We start from the raw sequence: 6,171 nt of genomic DNA, 5'->3' as shown, positions 1-6,171 counted from the left end.
TGTACTGGGACGATTGAGAGAAAACAATCTTCTTTACCGGCCCCAGTAACACCACAAATTTCTGACGTTTGAACAAGAGCATTGGTTACGGCTTGCTGGTTATTACTTTCTTTCGTTTGCTTCTCCCTTTGAGTCTTTGAATTTAATGTGCAGCAGGGTGGGATGCGAATGAGAACATTCTTGACACTGAGCCTTCTCTTTACAGCTGTTACTCATATGGCCATGTTTCAAGCATGCAAAACACAGACCTTTACTTCTCAAAAAGTCAAGTTTTTCCTTGTGTGGCTTGCTCTTGAATCCTCTGCAAACTGTGAAGCTGTGATGTTCTCCATTGCAGTAAAGACATGGTTTGCCATTGGCATCCACTGAGACGGCCTTCGTCTTGTCTGTTGTTGAGTTCTTATTTCCCTTCTTATCTTTATTTTCCGCTGATGAGGCAATGGATGTTGTGAAAACCCTTTTTACTTTAGGCGTTTCTGTATTTTGTGCTCTTGGTTTCTGCCGGACTGAATCCTTTTTATTGGAGGTGTTTTCTTTTATGTTTCCGTACAGAGGATGCAATACGTACTTGACTTGCTTGTTGACAAAGTCAACAAAGTCCTTGAACTTTACTCTTTTCTTTGTCTTTTCTTGCAGGTCGCAGGCGAACTTTCTCCAGGATTCTTTGAGTTTGTAGGGAAGCTTGCTAGCTAATGCCTTTATGCTAGCTGCATTGTCTAAATCTTCCATGTAGCTTATATCTGCCATTGTGTTGGAGCAACCAGTCAGAAACAATGAGAAGGACTGTAGTGCGGCACCATCTTCTGGCTTGATAATCTGCCAGTCCAAGGCTTCCTTTATGTATGCCTCTGCAATCTTGTAGTCATCACCGAAATATTCCTTTAACATTTGCTTTGGTTTGGCATAGCCTGTCGAAGGTGGCATGTGAATGCAGCTCTTTACCAACTCATGTGGCTGTCCACTTGTGTACTGCAGCAAAAACTGTAGACGATCACGGTCATCCTCAGTGCGACTTTCAATTCCATGTTCAATGGATCTGATAAAGGATTTATATTCCAGCGGTTCACCCTTGAATGTTTTAATAGTGAGATCAGGAAGTAAAGATGCTTTGTGATTCTTCACTAGGTACTCTGTGACATTGGCTTGTTGGGATATGGCCTTGCACAAACTATCAAGCATTACTCCGTCATTGCCATCTCTATTTGCATCTGTTAAAACTCTTTTGGTTCCTGCTGCCAAGTTGTGATTAAATAAATTGAATTGGGAATAATTCAGTGCAGGCGTGGCATGCTGCAAAAAAGTACCTTTCACTACTCCTTTGTCTTCTGATATATCAGACTTGCAAATGCTCACGTCATCCCGTGCGTCCTCATATTTTTGTAAAACTTCCAATTTTGCATCTGATTCAGCTATTGCTGTTTGAATGACATGCATTTCCTTTCTTGCCCTAATTGCAGCTTCCTTTCTCTTTTGCTCTGCCTCAAGCTCTGCTGAGGCAGACTGATCCCGTGGTTGGCAAATATTTTGAGGTGGTTAACATAATCGAAAAGTCTTGAAATTTGGCACACACATCAAGTGTCACACAAAGCAGCTAGGTAAAAAAGCTTGGCCCCGGGTATGGCCCAGAGACTCGCTAGCGCCCCCTTACGCCCCCTTAGATGACTGATCCCGTGGTGGGCATATACTTTCAGCTACACACACCAAATTTGGTAGGTGTCTGTATCTCCCCAAGATGAACAACTTTCGTATGTACAATGCATTAGCCACGCCCAACAGGAAGTGAGGTATTTGGGATTTTGTGCAGACTAATATGTGATGAAATATGTGCTGAATCATGATGCCAAAAGAGGTGCTTCCCATGGGTGAAAACGCATGAAATTTGGCACACACATCAAGTGATACAGTGAATAGACAGGGATAAAAGCTTGCCACCGGGTGTTGCCCAGGAACTCCATAGCGCCCCCTTACGTCACTGTGACTTGTGGTTGGCATATAGTTTTAGATACACACACCAAATTTGGTGGGTGTATGTAACTCCCAAAAACAAACAACTTTTGTATTAACATGCCATTAGCCACGCCCACAGGAAGTGAGGTAATTGAGAATTTGTGCGTTGTGGACATGATCAATTTTAACGTACTCCTCCTAGACGGTTGATCCGATTCATGTCAAAGTTGGTATACGTGATGTCGAGATGTTCCTGATTCTAAATTGAGAAGCCTTTTTTTGATATGTTGTAATTTGACGAAATGGCGAAATTATGAATTTTAATACCCTTCCACACAAACAGTAAATGTGTCATGATTCATCGTGCATGGCTTGAAATGTTTAAAATTTAACAGGTCATTGAATATCATGTTAATGATAATATTCGCATGCCCATAACGCATGTTTGCTATAGCGCCACCAACTGGCAACAGAAAGAATGACAATTACACTGACTTCAGATGATCAATTTTAACATACTCCTCCTAGACGGTTTGTCAGATTCATTTGAAATTTGGCCAACATTATGCCAAGATGTCGCTGATGAATATCTCACCACATAAACAGGAAATGTGTCATAAATCACAGTGCATTGAATGAATGGTCTGAAACTTCTCAGGTTAATAGATATCATGATTATGATGATATCCAGACACCCAATGGGCCTCCCTGGCATAGCGCCACCACCTGGCCAAGCAGGAAATGTGCCAGAAATGGACAATGCCTTAAGTGATTGATCTGAAACTTTATAAAATATTGGATATCATTATTGTGATGATATTCACATGCGTAATTCACAGGCCTAACATAGCGCCACCTTCTGGCCAAGCAGGAAATGTGCCAGAAATGCTCTATGCTTTGAATAAATGGTCTGAAACTTTTCAGGTTAATAGATATTATGATTATGATGATATCCAGACACCCAATGGGCCTGCCTGGCATAGCGCCACCACCTGGCCAAGCAGGAAAATGTGCCAGAAATTGGTAATGCCTTTATTGGTTGATCTGAAACTTTACAAAATATTGGATGTCATTATTGTGATGATATTCACATGTCTAATTTCCATGTCTAACATAGCGCCACCATCTGGCCAAACAGGAAATGTGCCAGAAATGGGTAATGCCTTAACTGATTTATTTAAAACTTGGTAGGTATAAAATATTTGAAATCATTATTGTGATGATATTCACATGTGTAATTCTGATGCCTAGTATACCGCCACCATCTGGCCAAGCATGAAATGTGCCAGAAATGCTCTATGCTTTGAATGAATGGTCTGAAACTTAACAGGTTAATACATATTAGGATTATGATGATATCCAGACACCCAATGGGCCTGCCTGGCATAGCGCCACCACCTGGTCAAGCAGGAAATGTGCCAGAAATGGACGATGCCTTAACTGATTAATCTGAAACTTTATAAAATATTGGATATTATTGTGATGACATTCACATGTGGAATTCACATGCTTAGCATAGCGCCACCATCTTGCCAATCAGGAAATGTGCCAAAAATGTTCAATGCTTTGACTGATTGATCTGAAATTTTACACAAAATTAGATATCATGATGATGATATTCATATGTCTTTTTAACATGCCTTGCATAGCGCCACCAATTGGCAAGAGAAGGAATGTGTTTTTTCCAAGTCTGTTGGATATTACAATCAGATGCATCTGATTAATCAGATTAGGTGTATATGACATCCAAACACCCAATATGCCGGTGTGGCATAGCGCCATCAGCTGGCCATAGTCAGAATAGTTTTTGGAATTTATTTACAAATTTTTAATTAAATATCATTATTTTGATGATATTTACATGTGTAATTTCCATGCCTAACATAGCGCCACCATCTGGCCAACCAAAAATGCATCAGAAATGTTCTTTGCTTAAAATGAATAGTCTGAAATTTCTCAGGTTAATATATATTATGATTATGATGACATCCAATGGGCCTGCCTTGCATTGCGCCCCCACCTGGCCAAGCAAGTAAATGTGCCAGAAAATAAAATGCAAAAACAAATAGCACACACATCAAATATGTACATTTCGCAAACGCACCACGTGCTTTGTTGGATTCCGAAATGTCACGGGTTGCGGCCCGCAGGTGCTCGGGCCCGCCATTGCCGCTTGCGGCTATATTTATTATTATTATTATTATTATTATTATTATTATTATTATTATTATCTAAATAATAAAAGCCATTTCCAGGTACCAATGATATATAATAACAGTGCAAAAAATGTACCCACACAGCCATCTGTCAAATATATCCATATATGTCCTTTACTGACTGACAGCATCCGCTTACATAGCAATAAACCAAAATCCATGAACTGACTACACAAACAGGTACACAATGTATATATGTATCCATTATCCTCCACACACACACACACAACCTGACATTGTGCCAAGACTGTCATATATTTCCCTGTAGTATAAAGGGTGTCCAGCACCACCGAAAAAAAAAAAACAGGCTTTTTAGACCCGCTACAAAACGCAAGGGACTTCGTTCTTCTCAATGAGCCCAATCCTGCTCAGCTGTTCATCGAAACTAATGCGTGAGCTTTAATGAAGGGCAACCCCATACCCACCCACGCCTGAGGCAGAGAGCCACAGCCAATGCCATGATCACGAGTGCCATATTGCTTTTATACAACAATTCCACTTACATTCTTATCTTGAGTGCTATATTGCTTTGATACAACAATTCCACTTACAACTAATCAGGAGTGCTATATTGCTTTTATACAACAATTCCACTTACAACTTATCTTGAGTGCTATATTGCTTTGATACAACAATTCCACTTACAACTAATCAGGAGTGCTATATTGCTTTGATACAACAATTTCACTTACAACTAATCAGGAGTGCTATATTGCTTTGATACAACAATTTCACTTACAACTAATCAAGTTTAAAGGCATCAAATTGTGTGTTCTATCGTTCATTTTCATTTTTGTTCATTCATCCTCTGCCCCCCAAAAATGTTCCATATCAAACTTATACTCTTCAGCCAAGTTAGGTGATTATAGTATATGTGGCTGGCTGTATGTGCACAATAATATGTATACTCCTCTGTCCTCAGGTTACATGTTAAGCTGAACATTTATTCCATTTTCTCCTTCAATAACTGTCAAAAATGTGGCATAATGATATGGCGAGATCGCCACTCATCACTCAAGGGATATCTCTAATCCAATCAAAAATGTATAAAAAGTTTGAGTGGATCTAACTGCTGTATGATGGCTTTTATCCTCTGCTCTTTTTCTAGTCTTCTAATATTCCTTCTGCAGTCTCACATTGGGGAGTCAGCTGTAACAGTAACCAATAGAGATACATCAGGTGATAGGACACCTGTAGCTGGAGAAGCATGTGAGAGCCTGTGCTTGTTTCTGTGTGTGCACAACTGTTGGAAAACAATACCCATCGCTGGTCATAACTGCCTCATTTGGCCACGATAGCACAGCAAGGTTACTCTCAGCTTTAACTGACAGAATTGCTTAAAAGTTACCTACCAGAAAGGCCTACCAAATTTGTGTGAAAATTATTTTAGGTCTGCCAAACAAGTGGCCATAAACATGGGTGCCAACCAGCGTGTGTTTTTTGGAGAGTTATATTGTACTTGGCTTGAGTGTTTGGAATTCTGCTGCAGGTGCAGAGGCTTCAGGGGTTGGGCATGATTGCACTCAATTGAATTTCTCTTTTGAGCAAACACGCCTTTGCTCCCATCGCTACCATAGCGAGTCTACCCTGGGGGGAAGAGTTGGTGTGTTGCACAAGGCCTGTGTGCGCTCCCCCTGCTGAAACAAAATCAGCTAGAAACCAGCTTATGCTGATAACTGGTTTTAGCTGGTCTTTGCTGATTGTCTTCCAGCTCTTGTTGGTCTGTGCTGGTGTAGCTGGTTAGGACAACAGGTGGACATGCTGGTATGACCATCTGAGGAAGCTGGTCATGCTGGTGTGACCAGTCTGTTGTGTGGGATACAGCTGGTGTAAGGGAGTCATGTTGGTGGCCAGCCTGCCAAGCTTGACATTGTTGGTGTAAGATGGTCATGCTGGTTTGCTAGAATGACCAACATAAGTTGGCATGGCCAGTTAAACCAGCAATGTAGACCAGCAACACCAACTAAAATGACCAGCTTGAGGTGGTACGACAAGCAAAACCAGCTGA

The sequence above is a fragment of the Alosa pseudoharengus genome, unplaced genomic scaffold, assembly GCF_046254945.1.
Source record: "Alosa pseudoharengus isolate Yale_2024_CS ecotype anadromous, Long Island Sound unplaced genomic scaffold, YU_APseudo_1.1 YU_APseudo_1.1_scf_11, whole genome shotgun sequence".
NCBI lineage: Eukaryota > Metazoa > Chordata > Actinopteri > Clupeiformes > Clupeidae > Alosa > Alosa pseudoharengus.
The sequence above is the reverse complement of the archived record's forward strand: the minus strand, read 5'-3'. Positions refer to the sequence as shown.